Source organism: Chiloscyllium plagiosum, unplaced genomic scaffold, assembly GCF_037043375.1.
Source record: "Chiloscyllium plagiosum isolate Xiang-an unplaced genomic scaffold, Cpla_swu_hap1 HiC_scaffold_10, whole genome shotgun sequence".
Lineage (NCBI taxonomy): Eukaryota > Metazoa > Chordata > Chondrichthyes > Orectolobiformes > Hemiscylliidae > Chiloscyllium > Chiloscyllium plagiosum.
Window position 1 is genome coordinate 7861292 of NW_028270148.1, and position 14695 is coordinate 7875986.

The 14695-nt window shown below is 44.7% G+C and overlaps 1 protein-coding gene across 2 annotated transcripts in view; it reads left to right on the forward strand.

Annotated features, from left to right (window-relative positions):
• LOC122552585 (regulator of G protein signaling 17-like) overlaps positions 1 to 14695 on the forward strand; it is a 114258-nt gene that overhangs the window by 34337 nt on the left and 65226 nt on the right. The window lies entirely within an intron of this gene.

The window sequence follows — 14695 nt, forward strand, 5'->3', positions numbered from 1 at the left end:
TGTCCAAATGCCTCTTAAATGTTGCTACACTATCTCCTTCTACCACCTCCCCAGGCAGCGTGTCTCAGGTGCCTGCCACCCTCTGTGCAAAAACGTTTCCTTGCTCCTTATGTCTCATCAGTTATTGTACACTTTCCACTTGCATTTGACCTCCCAAAATGCATCACCTCACGTCTGGATTAAACTCCATTTGCCATTTTAGATTAGATTAGATTAGATTACAGTGTGGAAACAGGCCCTTCGGCCCAACAAGTCCACACCGACCCGCCGAAGCGAAACCCACCCATACCCCTACATTTACCCCTTACCTAACACTACGGGCAATTTAGTATGGCCAATTCACCTGACCCTGCACATCTTTGGACTGTGGGAGGAAACCGGAGAACCCGGAGGAAACCCACGCAGACACGGGGAGAACGTGCAAACTCCACACAGTCAGTCGCCTGAGGCGGGAATTGAACCCGGGTCTCTGGCGCTGTGAGGCAGCAGTGCTAACCACTGTGCCACCGTGCCGCCCACTCAACTTTCAGACTGATCTGAATCCTGCTGCCTCCTTCCTCGTTATCCACAACTTCACCAACATTTGTGTCACCTGCAAATTTACCAACCAGACTACCTACATTTTCAACCAAATCATTTATACACATTACAAACAACAGAGGTCCCAGTGCTGATCCTTGCAGACCACTGGTTACAGATCTGCAGTCAGAGAAAAACATCTTTCTCTCTCTCTCTCTATCTCCACCCCCCCACCCCACCTTTAAACTGACCTCTTTACTGGACTTTCACTCACCTGCTCTAATATGTCTTATGCTGCCTTGGTCTTTAAACTATGGGATAGTTTTCAACCTCTAAGGCAGTATATAAACGCAAATATATATTTGTTGTATCAACACATGGAGGTGATAGCAGTGGACTGAGGAAACACTCTGAATGCCAGGCTGATAGACAGATGAGGTTGAATTTGAGCAGACCTTGGACGATAGTTCCCACTTTCACGTAGATGTACTGCTTCTTGTAAAATCAAAACTATAATCAGGGTCCAAATCATGCAGAATGAGTGTCGGTACATTGCTCCCTTGAAGTAAAATTGAAATAATTAAATGGGTTCTTTTCTTAATGCCCTGTTTTGCCAAAGGGAGGGATGTTTGCTCCTGTTAGTGGAACACTTCCATATCAGGCACTTGTTGACAATGTTAAGCCCTCCCAAGTCAGGTGTGACCCTCGTGGGTATAAGGGAAAGCTCCCTCTCTCCTGCAGAGGGAGTGTAGTTCAGGAAGCTGTGATTCCCTCAGCGTGGTTGTTTCCATTACCCACCCTCACAAGCTCTCCTTCAGTGAAGGTTTCCCCTGGTATTTTGTTGGTAGATGTTTTAAGAAATGAATTTGTGGAACCATTGCCCATCTTTATATGACTCAGCACACCAGAGGGCACATGAAGGTCAAGCACATTGCTGCGGCTCTGGAGTTAAATAGAGCCTGGACCAGCTAAGGCTGGTAGACATCTTTCCTGAAGGACGTTAATGAAATAGGTGTTTTTAAAATGACAATCCAGTAATGTCATGGTCACCATTATTGATACAGCTCTTTTTAAAATTTCAGCTGTCACTTAATTCAATGAATTTAAATTACCCAATTACCATGGTGGGATTTGAACTCCATGGCATGTTGTTTCATCCTGTCTATTTGGAATGATTCAAAATGAAGCTTCTGCAGAATTAGCAGTCTTTGTTTGTTTGTGTGTGTGTGTGTGTGTTTGAGAGAGAGCGCTCTGACATGCTTGCTGCCTGTGCCTCACCAGCCTCATATACACTATCCAAAGGTTTTTGGGTTGTGGAGAAAGAGTAGTGAATTTGGACTACATCAGCATTTTTCATTTATGTAACAGCTTTGACAGAGTCAGAAGAATCCTGAGATTCTTTACAAGGGAGTGCACATCTAGTGAGTTGGGAGCTCGTAGAAAAGGTGACCTTAGCCATAATGGGAGTTTGTATGGGACATCGTAAAGGATGAAAGCGTGACAGAAAGTTAGCAATGTTTGGCAAGGGAATTCCAGAACTTAGAAGCAAGAAAGATAAAGGCAGAGCTGCCAGTTGTCAGAGATGAAAAAAGAGGGATATGCAAGTGGTCAGAATTGGAGGGGTACCAAGATCTTTCAAACGGGCATGATATGAGAACGGAGGAGAAAGTGAGGTCTGCAGATGCTGGAGATCAGAGCTGAAAATGTGTTGCTGGAGCAGCGCAGCAGGTCAGGCAGCATCCAGGGAACAGGAGAATCGACGTTTCGGGCATAAGCCCTTCTTCAGGAATGATATGAGAATGGCCTTCTTTTGTGTTTTGTGATCCAGAATTTAAACAAGTGCAAAACAAGTGAATATCAGTGTAAATAATTGAGCCCATGGGGAAATCACATCAGTTTCCTTTTTAGTATGGGATTGAGTGTAAACCTGATATTTCTTTGCACAACTTGTTTGAAAAAAATACAATAATGTAATTGGAAACATAATCACAGAATCCCCTACAGTGCAGAAAGAGGCAATTTGGCCCATTGATCCTGCATCAACCCTCTGAACGGCATCCCACCCAGACTCACCCTCCCCATCCCTGTAATCCTGCATTTGTCATGGCTAATCTTCTAGCCTATGCATCTTTGGACTGTGGGAAGAAACTGGGCCAATCAGTGAAAGCTGAAACAGACATGGGGAGAATGTACAGATTTCATACAGAAATAAGATCATAAAATATAGGAGCAGCAGTAGGTCAGTCAGCCCATCGAATCTGCTCTGTCATTCAATGAGACCATTGCTGGTCTGATAATCCACAACTCCACTTTCCTGTCTTTTCACCATCACACTTGACTCCCTTACTGACTAAAAATCTTCATATCTCCGCCTTGAATATGCTTAATGACTCAATCTCAACAGTCCTCTGTGGTAAAGAATTCCACAGATTTACACCCCTCTGAGAGAACAAAATCTTCCTCATCTCTGTCTTAAATGTGTGTCCCCTTAACCAGACTATGCTGTCTTGTCCTCCACTCTCCCATGGGGGAAGCAATCTCTCAATGCCTATCCTAGTCCTACCGTCAGGTTCTCTAAGAATGTTATATATTTCAATAAGGTCACCTGTCATTCTTCTGAATACCAATGAGTACAGGCCATACCTACTCAACCTCTCCTCATTAAAAAAAATCCCTCAATATCTGTGATCAACCTAGAAACCTTGTCTGCCTCTAGTGCCAGTATGTATTACTTTAGATAAGAGGACAAAACTGATCACAGTATTGCAGGTATGGTGCTTATAGTTGAAGCAAGGTTTTCCTGCTTTTATACTCTATTCCTTTTAAATTAAAAGCCCCAACATTCCTTTGACGTCCCTATTACCTGCCGAACTTTAATGTGACATTTTTATAATTCATGCTGAGGACTCTCAAATCCCACGGTGCTGCAGCTTTCCTCAGTCTTCCCCCATTTAAGTAATATTCAGCTCCTCTATTTTTCCTGCCAAAGTGTATAATCTCACATTTTCCCACATTATTTTCCATCCATTCAAGCTTTCGCCCACTCACTTAACCTGTCTATATCCCTCCTTGTGTCATCCTCACCACTTACATTCCCACCCATTTTTGTGTCATCCATAAACTTGGCGATGGTACATTCACTTCCCTCATCCGAGTCATTGATGCAAATTGTAAATAATTATGGTCCCAGCATTACTCCCTGTGGCAATTCACTTGTTGCTACACTACTTCACTAGTGTTGTGTGAATAAGTTGAAATATCGAGACTTGGTGTGATGAAATTTTACAAGAAAATTGCAGTAAAATAAATCACCAGAAATTTGACTCCAGGTCATATGCTACATTCCTTGTCATTTTTTTTTCTGGTGATCCTTCCGGAACCAAACCACTGGAAGCTTAGAGGGAATACTAGTTCAATGTGTGTCAAACATTTTGTGAAATAAACTTGCACTGGCTCTGCACCAGCATTAGTGCAGGAAACCAGTGTTGAGTGGTTTTCAGCATGGCCTGGCATTATGTTAATGACACTTGGCTCTGGTTGTGGTTTCATGAAATTGGCAGAAAAGATCAAGGAAACTCTGATGCCAACATAAAAATGGGTGCAAGTGCCTTGTACCCAGATGTCCTCTCTTTCACATTATCATTTCGAGGATGACATTGACTCAATGTCTTGAGTTTCTGCTGTGGGTCTTTATGAGACTGAGCAGGTTGATTTGAGACCTTGTTGGGCATCCAGGGCAGAGTGTGCCCTGAGGCATTTGGAATGGAGAGCAGGATCTGCTTTCTTTGTTTTCCCTCCTCTGTGCCTGCTCTGCCTTATCATTAACACAAAGCATGACGCAGCTTGACTGACAAGTCATCACCATGTTGAACAATGGGTGGCATGGTGGCTTAGTGGTTAGCACCACTGCCTCATAGCATCAGGGTTCGATTCCATTCTCAAGCAACTGTCTGTGTAGAATTTGCATGTTCTCCCCCTGTCTGCGTGGGTTTCCTCTGGGTGCTCCGGTTTCCTCCCACAGTCCAAAGATATGCAGGTTAGGTGGATTGGCCTGGGGAAATGCAGGGTTACAGGGATAGAATGGGGTGGATGCGTCTGGGTGGGATGCTCTTCAGAGGATCAGTGTGGACTCAATGGGCCAAATGGCCTGCTTCCATATTGTAGGGATTCTATGAATTGCTAGAAAGCTCCTCCCAGTCATTAATGTCAATGCTGCTGTGCTTCAGGGAGAGCTTCAGTATGTTTTTGTAGAGTTTTCTTTGTCTCTCCTGGGACACTGGCCAATAGAGCGTTGAGAAAACAGGACCAAGTTGGGATTTCTTCTCCAATAGTGTTAATTCATTGGTAGTTGATATTGCAGGAGCTTAACGTGAGTATTTGTGGAGCTGGCTCCAAGAAGGACACTAGATTTGTTCAATGTCTTCATGGAAGCTGGACCACCTTAGTGTCATTTCTTCAGTGCATCTTTCGGGAAATTCTGGCCCAGTTATTAAAATAGATCCTCCATCGGATTTGGAAACTGGGGTGTAAATTAGCCTCTTAATAGGCAAAACAACTTGAGAGTGAAGGAGTGAGGTGTAAACACATTCAAGAGGCAGGAAATTGTCAGAAAGAAGATATTGGCTGGATTTATGATAAAGAATTCAAAAAGGGATGAGAGGTGGGTGGAGGAGAGGAAGCAGATTTATATAATAAGGGGAGCTGAATTTGTACTTAATTGAAAAATAAAGTTTGCAGGGCTATGGAGAAAGAATGGGGTGTGGAACTAATTAATAACTCCTTCGAGATACTGATCTAACTCAATTTACCACGTGGCTTCCTCTGACACACTTTTTTCTTGATATTGATGGCCACAAAATAGTCAATTCAAAAACTGGAACAAAGAAAACAATGATGAAGAAAGCCAATATCATCAAATCAGTGGAAGATAATGCAAAAATTGATGGTTTTGATACTAGCTGAGGAAGAGTTTGAGATGTGATGGGGAAAAAGGAAACCTGGAGTTGGAAAGAAGAAAACAATTGCAAATGCAGCAAAAAAAAAGAGGAAGAGAATGCCAGAACATAGAGGAGGCCCAACATTGATGGATGAAAGAGAGGTTTCTATCCTGCGTATTGTACCCCCCCCCCCCCCTCCCCAACTCTATCAGCAATCCAGTTCCCTGCTAGCTTTTCAAAGCATACCATTTCCTGGTCACCCACTCAGTCTGAGTACGTTGCCTATTCGATTGAATGCTATGTTGCCTATAGTGTTACATTATTGGATACGTAACAGATAATTCTGACTTTGCTGAGATAATTTATCAAGTGCCTGAATTTACAAGATTTTGTGAGCTATGTTAATGTAATCACATGTCTATCAATGGAATCTTTGTATCTTGAGCTGTCATGTAATGTTCATATTTTACACTCTCTCAGGGTTCCAAATTCCACAAGATTTTCAAACTTTCTACCTTCTTTTTCTGTACTTCAGAGAGATTTAGGGTGGGATACATTTGCAACTGTCTTTCCGATAGTGATAGAACTATAGTTTCTCTGCTTCATTTAAGTACTTCTGTTGAAGTTATGTAATTTTGCTTTTGCAAGCATAAAAATTACAGTTCTCTTTCCTATTGCATTTCAAGCAGGGCCAGGCAAAGTACATGTACTGCCATTGTGTGACTCCTGCAATATTTTAGGTGCACTCTCCTTTATTCCTTTTCAGTGGCATTCCTGTGTTCCTCTTTTAGTAGCTGTGCTTCTATAAAGCTTATCAACACTCAATCTCAGCTACATTCTGACAATATGTTAAGAGTTTAGTAAAGACACATTATGAGCAATATGGTACACGACTAAACAGGTAATAGAGTGACCAACCCTACTGGATCTTGCCATTAGACTTGTATCCCTACTGTCATCTCTTCATGTCCTAATAATATGGGCCTTAAAAGCTTACAAACTAGGAGTTTGAATTCCTTTGAGTTGTTAAGATTAAGAGGTGATTTGTTTGAAACGATGAAAGGACTTAACTGGGCAGACATCAAGAAACAATTTCCTTTGGTTGTGGTGTGCACAACAGGAGACACAACCTTAAACCCAGAGCTCGTCATCCAAGGATCAAATCAGACATCATTTCTTTGCAACCTCATCACCTCAGAATGTACTGCATTTTTAATATAATCATTGATGTAACACAAGAAACATAGCAACAATCAGTGCTCCTACAAACACTGATTTGGGAAGTGACCCGGTAATCTGTTTGTGATATTGCTTGAGAACTAAACTTTGGTTGAGGAATGAGCCTGCTCCTCATATTATGACGTAGGACGTTTTGCATCCACCTGAGAGGGCAGATGAGGTTTTTAGTTTAACATCTCATTTGCAAGACATCACCTCTGACAGTGCAGTATCACTGCAGTACTCCATTAGAAAGTCAGCTTTGATGACATGCTCAAATCCCTGGAATAAGATTTCAATAAGCTTCTCTTCCATGAAGCTACCAGCTTGCTTTCAAGCTGTGAGGAACATTCTTCTCTGACTGTCTCTTGAGAATGGAAAGAAAAACAATCAATACTTCGGAACATACAAGGATCTAGCGATATGACAGGGAAGCTGGATTGGAGTCAACAGTTCCAGTTAAAAGTGTTAGTGTGTGCAGGTACATTAGGCTAAACAGTCTTATTTTATGCTGCAATTTGCAATGGGGACCAGTATCTCAACAGACAATGGTTGTGAGGGAAGAACATAAGAATTTGAGTTGGAGTAGGGAACATATTTCATGCTAGGAATTGGATCACGTTATGTTCGTTTTTGTGGCACAAAGAACCAACCCACGGCATTTCATAACCCCAGTATGGTGACTGCATGTTGGCTCCACACTCAGAACCTAAAATAGACAATAGAAACCTTGGCTGCATCAGTGGAACACTCACTTCCAGTCTCGGACCTAGTGTAGAAATTAGTCAGCACCAGAAGATGAACCCCTAGGTCTACTCTGTCATTGGGCTCTCAGAGACCTGAGCAGTGACCATCAAAGTCCAGCAACAAAACAGATTGTTCATTGGGTAGGGAAAGAGAAGAAGTTGCAAAGCAGAAAATTGTTTCTGCAGATCAGACTAGGCGATGATTTGCATTTCAGAGTGACTGTTGAGGCCTGATAGTGAGGGACTCCCAGGCCTTGGCTTTAAGCATGAGCCGTAGAGCCATAGAGTTATACAGCATGGAAGCAGACCCTTTGGCCCAACTTCTCAATGCCTACTGGATATCCTAAACTGATCTGGTCCAATTTGCCTGCATTTGGCCCATATCCTTCTAAACCTTTCCTCTCCATGTACCTGCCCAAATGTCTTTTAAATGTTGTAATTGTACTCACCTCTACCACTTCCTTTGGCAGCTCATTCCATGTACAAACCACATGTACAAATGTGGAAAAAATGTTGCCTCTTAAGTCCTTTTTAAATCTTTCCCCTCTCACCAGTTTTGGACTTCCTGGGAAAAAGATCTTGATTATCCAGATTATCTATGCCTGGTCGGCGTGGACAGGTTTGACCGAAGGGTCTGTTTCCATGCTGTACATTTCTATGACTCTATGACTCTCATGACTTCATTAAACTTTATTAGGCCACCCCTCAGCCTCCTGTGCTCCAGTGAATAAAGTCCTAGCCTATCCAGCCTCTCCTTATAACTCAAACCTTCCAGTCTCGACAACAACTTCAGAAATTTGTTTGCACTCTTTTCAGTTTAATAACATCCTTCCTATTAGCAGTTTGACCAGAATTGTAAGCAGTTTTCCAAATGCGACCTTAACAATGTCTTGTTCAGCCATAACATGACATCCGACTCCTGTACTCAGTGCTCTGACTGATGAAGGCTAACATGACAAACACCTTCCTTAACACCCGTCCTACCTGTAACACCACTTTCAAAGAACTGTGCACCTGCACCCCTAAGTGTCTCTGTTCAACAACACACCCCAGGACCCTCCCATTAATTGTGTAAGTCCTGCTCTGGTTTGTCTTACCAAAATGCAGCATCTGGCAAATATCTAAATTAAACTCCATCTACCATTGCTCGGCCCACTGGGATATCTGGTAGGCATGGATGAGTGGACCGAAGGGCCTGTTTCTGTGCTGTACATCTCTTTGACTCTATGACTGTATGAACTTTTCACAATTCAAAACTTTTTTATTTGTTAACAACTTGGAAGATTTCCAGCCAAATTCTGGATTAGTGGTGCTGGAAGAGCACAGCAATTCAGGCAGCATCTGAGGACAGGCAAAATCGACGTTTCGGGCAAAAGCCCTTCATCAGGAGTAAAGGCAGAGAGCCTGAAGCGTGGAGAGATAAGCTAGAGGAGGGTGGGGGTGGGGATAGAGTAGCATAGAGTACAATAGGTGAGTGGGGAAGGAGATGAAGGTGATAGGTCAGGGAAGAGAGGGTGGAGTGGATAGGTGGAAAAGGAGCTGGGCAGGTCGGACAAGTCCGGACAAGTCGAGTTGCTGGAGGTTAGAAACTAGGATGAGGTGGGGGAAGGGGAAATGAGGAAACTGTTGAAATCCACATTGATGCCCTGGGGTTGAAGTGTTCCGAGGCGGAAGATGAGGCGTTCTTCCTCCAGGCGTCTGGTGGTGAGGGAGCGGCGGTGGAGGAGGCCCAGCACCTCCATATCCTCGGCAGAGTGGGAGGGGGAGTTGAAATGTTGAGCCACTGGGCGATTTGGTTGATTGATGCGGGTGTCTCTGAGATGTTCCCTAAAGCACTCTGCTAGAAGGCGCCCAGTCTCCCCAATGTAGAGGAGACCACATCAGGAGCAACGGATACAATAGATGATATTAGTGGATGTGCAGGTAAAACTTTGATGGATGTGGAAGGCTCCTTTAGGGCCTTGGATGGAGGTGAAGGAGGAGGTGTGGGCACAGGTTTTACAGTTCCTGCGGTGGCAGGGGAAAGTGCCAGGATGGGAGGGTGGGTCGTAGGGGGGCGTGGACCTGACCAGGTAGTCACGGAGGGAACGGTCTTTGCGGAAGGCGGAGAGGGGTGGGGAGGGAAATATATCCCTGGTGGTGGGGTCTGTTTGAAGGTGGCGGAAATGTCGGCGGATGATTTGGTTTATGCGAAGGTTGGTAGGGTGGAAGGTGAGCACCAGGGGCGTTCTGTCCTTGTTGCAGTTGGAGGGGTTGGGTCTGAGGGCGGAGGTGCGGGATGTGGACGAGATGCGTTGGAGGGCATCTTTAACCACGTGGGAAGGGAAATTGCGGTCTCTAAAGAAGGAGGCCATCTGGTGTGTTCTATGGTGGAACCGCTCCTCCTGGGAGCAGATACGGCGGAGGCGGAGGAATTGGGAATACGGGATGGCAAGAGGTAGGGTGGGAAGAGGTGTAATCCAGGTAGCTGTGGGAGTCGGTGGGTTTGTAGAAAATGTCAGTGTCAAGTCGGTCGTCACTGATGGAGATGGAGAGGTCCAGGAAGGGGAGGGAGGTGTCAGAGATGGTCCAGGTAAATTTAAGGTCAGGGTGGAATGTGTTGGTGAAGTTGATGAATTGCTCAACCTCCTCGCGGAAGCACGAGGTGGCGCCAATGCAGTCATCAATGTAGCGGAGGAAGAGGTGGGGAGTGGTACCGGTGTAATTACGGAAGATCAACTGCTCTACGTAGCCAACAAAGAGACAGGCATAGCTGGGGCCCATACGTGTGCCCATGGCTACCCCTTTGGTCTGGAGGAAGTGGGAGGATTCAAAGGAGAAATTGTTAAGGGTGAGGACCAGTTCGGCCAAACGAATGAGAGTGTCAGTGGAGGGGTACTGTTGGGAACGTCTGGAGAGGAAAAAACGGAGGGCTTGGAGGCCCTGGTCATGGTGGATGGAGGTGTAGAGGGATTGGATATCCATGGTGAAGATGAGGCGTTGGGGGCCGGGGAAACGGAAGTCTTGGAGGAGGTGGAGGGCGTGGGTGGTGTCTCGAACGTATGTGGGGAATTCCTGGACTAGGGGGGATAGGACAGTGTCGAGGTAGGTAGAGATGAGTTCAGTGGGGCAGGAGCATGCTGAGACAATGGGTCGGCCAGGGTGGTCAGGCTTGTGGATCTTGGGAAGGAGGTAGAACCGGGCAGTGCGGGGTTCCCGGACTATGAGGTTGGAAGCTGTGGGTGGGAGATCTCCTGAGGTGATGAGGTTGTGTATGGTCTGGGAGATGATGGTTTGGTGATGGGGGGTGGGGTCATGGTCAAGGGGGCGGTAGGAAGAGGTGTCCTCGAGTTGGCGTTTGGCTTCAGCGATGTAGAGGTCAGTGTGCCAGCCAAACTGTTTCTGACTTGGAAGCTGCACAAACTAAAGACTCCAGGTTGGGTGGTTGCTGCCCAGAGCTAAAAGTCTGCATCTCAGTTGAGCAAGATCCCATTGTACTCTTTGATAACCTTCTTCAATGTCCACTATATGACCAATTTTGGTGTCATCAGAAGTTATAAACAATGCTTCCTATTTTCTCATCCAAATCACATTGGTGGTGGGAAAGTTGCTGGAGAAGGTACTGAGGGATAGGATCTATTTAAATTTAGAAAAGAATAGGCTTATCAGTGATAGGCAACATGGTTTTGTGCAGGGGAGATTCGGCCTTACCAACTTAATAGAGTTCTTCGAGGAAGTGACCAAGTTGATAGTTGAAGGAAGGGCTGTTGATGTCATATACATGGACTTTAGTAAGACGTTTGATAAGGTTCCCCATGGTAGACTAATGGAGAAAGTGAAGTCACATGGTGTGGAGGGTGTTCCAGCTAGGTATATAAAGAACTGGTTGAGCGACAGGAGACAGAGAGTAGTAGTTGAAAGGAGTTTCTCGAAAAGGAGAAAGGTGACCAGTGGTGTTCCACGGGGTCAGTATTGAGGCCACTGTTGTTTGTAATATACCTAAATGATCTGGAAGAGGGCACTGTTGGTATGATCAGCAAGTTTGCAGATGACACTAGGATTGGTGGAGTAGCAGAAAGCATAAGGGACTGTCAGAGAATACAGGAGAATATAGATAGACTGGAGAGTTGGGCGGAAAAGTGGCAGATGGTTTCCAATCCAGACAAATGTGAGGTGATGCATTTAGGCAAGTCTAATTCTAGAGTGAATTATACAATGAAGGAAGACCCTTGGGAAAAGTTGATGGGCAGAGAGATCTGGGAGTGCAGGTCCATTGTACCCTGAAGGTTGCTGCACAGGTGGAGAGAGTGGTTCAGAAGGCATATAGTATGCTTGCTTCATTGGACCGGGTATTGAGTACAAGAGCTGTTAAGTCATGTTAAAATTGTACAAGACATTGGTTCGGCTGCATTTAGAATACTGTGTACAATTCTGGTCGCTACATTACCAAAAGGATGTGGACGCTTTGGAGAGGGTGCAGAGAAGGTTTACGAGGATGTTGCCTGGTATGGAAGGTGCTAGCTATGAAGAAAGGTTGAGTAGGTTAGGTTTATTTTCATCAGAAAAAAGGAGATTATGGGGGGACCTGATTGAGGTTTACAAAATCATGAAGGGTATAGACAGGGTGGATAGAGACAAGCTTTTTCCCAGGGTGAAAGATTCAATAACGAGAGGTCATGCTTTCAAGGTGAGATCTGGAAAGTTTAAGGGGGATACACGTGGCAAGTACTTTACACAGAGGGTGGTGGGCATTTGGAACATGTTGCCAGCAGAGGTGGTAGAGGCAGGCACGGTAGATTCATTTAAGTTGCTTCTGGATAAATGCATGAGTAGGTGGGGAGCAGAAAGCTACAAATGCTTAGGAATTGACCGACAGGTTTAGACTGTACATTTTGATCGGCTCAGGCTTGGAGGGCTGAAAGGCCTGTTCCTGGGCTGTAAATTTTCTTTGTTCTTTGTTTTTATAAATGACAAATGACAGTGAATCCAGCACTGATCCTTGTAACATACCGCTGGTAACAGGCCTCCAGTCTGAACATCAATCCTTTTCCACCATCCTCTGACTCCTACTGTCAAGCTAATTTTGTATCCAATTGATGAGTTCTCCCTGGATCCCATGTGATCTAACCTTACTAACTAGCCTAGCATATGGAACTCTGTCCAAGACCTTGCTAAAGTCCACGTAGACAATGCCTATCACTCTGTCTTCAACTATCTTCTTGGTAACCTCTTCAAAAAAACTCAATCAAGTTTGCGAGACATGATGTTCCATACACAAAGCCATGTTGACTATCCCTAATCAGTCCTTGCCTTCCAAATGTATGTAGATCCTGTCTCCCAGAATTTCCTCCCCAACAACTTACCCACCACTGATGTCAGGCTTGCCAGTCTGTAGTTCCCTGGTGTTTCCTTGCAGCCTTACTTAAATAAAGGCATAACATTAGCCACCCTGTAGTCTTCCAGCACCTACCATGGCTGTCAATGATACAAATATCTCTGTTAAGGGTCCCACAATTTTTTCCTTAGCTTCCCATAAAGTCCAGGGCTAACTTGGTCAAGTCCCATGGTTTATCTCCCTTTCTGTCTTTTAAGACAACTAGCCCCTCCTCAAGACGTCATCATTTATATTTCCAAGTTCCTATGTTTTTCTCCACGGTAAATATATTTTTAAAATTCATTTATGGGATGTGGGTATCGCTGGCTGGCTGGCATTTCTTACCCACCCCTAGTTTCCCCTTGAGAAGGTGGTGATGAGCTGCCTTCTTGAACTGCTACAGTCCTAAGGGACCCACAATGCCCTTAGGGAGAGAATTTCAGGAAAAAAAGTACTGACGTGAAAAATTTGTTTAGGATCTCACCCATCTCCTGTGGTTCGAAGGCCTTGTTTATCTTTAAGGGGCCCTATTCTCTCCCTAGTTACTCTTTTGTCCTTAATATACTTATGGAATCTCTTTGGATTCTCCTTAACCTTATCTGTTAAGGCTATGTCATATCCCCTTTTTGCACTCCTGTTTTCCCTCTTAAGGGTACTCCTATACCCTCTATTCTCCTCAAGCTGAAGGAAAGTTAAAAGGCTTAGGGCGGCACAGTGGCTCAGTGGTTAGCACTGCTGCCTCATGGCGACAGGGACCCGGATTCGATTTCACTCTTGGGCGACTGATTGTGTGGAGTTTGCACATTCTCCTTGTGTCTGTGTGGGTTTCTACCGGGTGCTCAGGTTTCCTCCCACAGTCCAAAGATGCGCAGGTTAGGTGGATTGGCCATGCTAAATTGTCCATAATGTTCAGGGATGTACAAGTTAGGTGCATTAGCCATCGGAAATGCACGGTTACAAGATAGAGTAGGGAGATGGGTTTGGGTGGGATGCTCTTCAGAGGATTGGTGTTCACTCTTTGGGCTGAAGGCCTGTATGGATTCCATGGATGTGGAATTAGACCTTGAGGCTCATGTGAAGCTGCTCCTGTATTCAGAAACACTGTCCAATTCTAATGCAACTGACATTAATTATAGTTCTCAAAATAAACGTGTGTGCATGTATGAGAGAGTGAGGACTTTTTTTTCACTCATACATAGGATTTGGACATAACTGGCTAGGCCAGCACTTATTGCCCTTACACAATTGCTCTTGAGAAGACATTGGTGAGCTCCCTTCTTGAATTACAACAGTTCTTGGATGTGTTAGTGAGGGATCACTGCGTTTATGTGTTTGTGTGTAATGTTTTTGTCATCTTTTACTTCACTCTTTAAAGATCACTACAAGAAAAATCTAATTTTAGTTTCGAAATGCTTTGCCAGGTTTTTTTTTCTTCTGTCAGTAAACCAACTGTGCACAAATCTGGCTCTCATCCAGTCAGTTGCCACTTAACGGTTAAAGAGGGCAGCCTTCTGTCCTGTGAAACCTTGTTGCTTTACATCCTGTCAGAGTGAGACCTAAGAGACCAAGTGATGCTCTGGAGGCTGTGTTGGATGAGATCAATCCACCCAACAGCTGGGCCTGTACGTGACTTCCCAGCCTTTGGGCAGGAACAGGGCTCTGACCTGCTCAATTCACAGGTCACGCTGAGGAAGGCAACAACTCACCCAGTCAGAGCTGTGCTCGGCTGGAGTTTACTGGGGCATTGCCCTATGTTTTCCCGCATGAGATCGTTAGTGCTGGCAATCAAGGTAACGTACCATACTTGTTCAGCCAGACATTTCTGTAGATTGTCAGCATGCAAGCCTCTATTCAGAAAGTTATTGTTTGTGAGAAGGTCAGACTTCCATGTTGCTGCTGTGACGGACAATTTTCCAGAATTT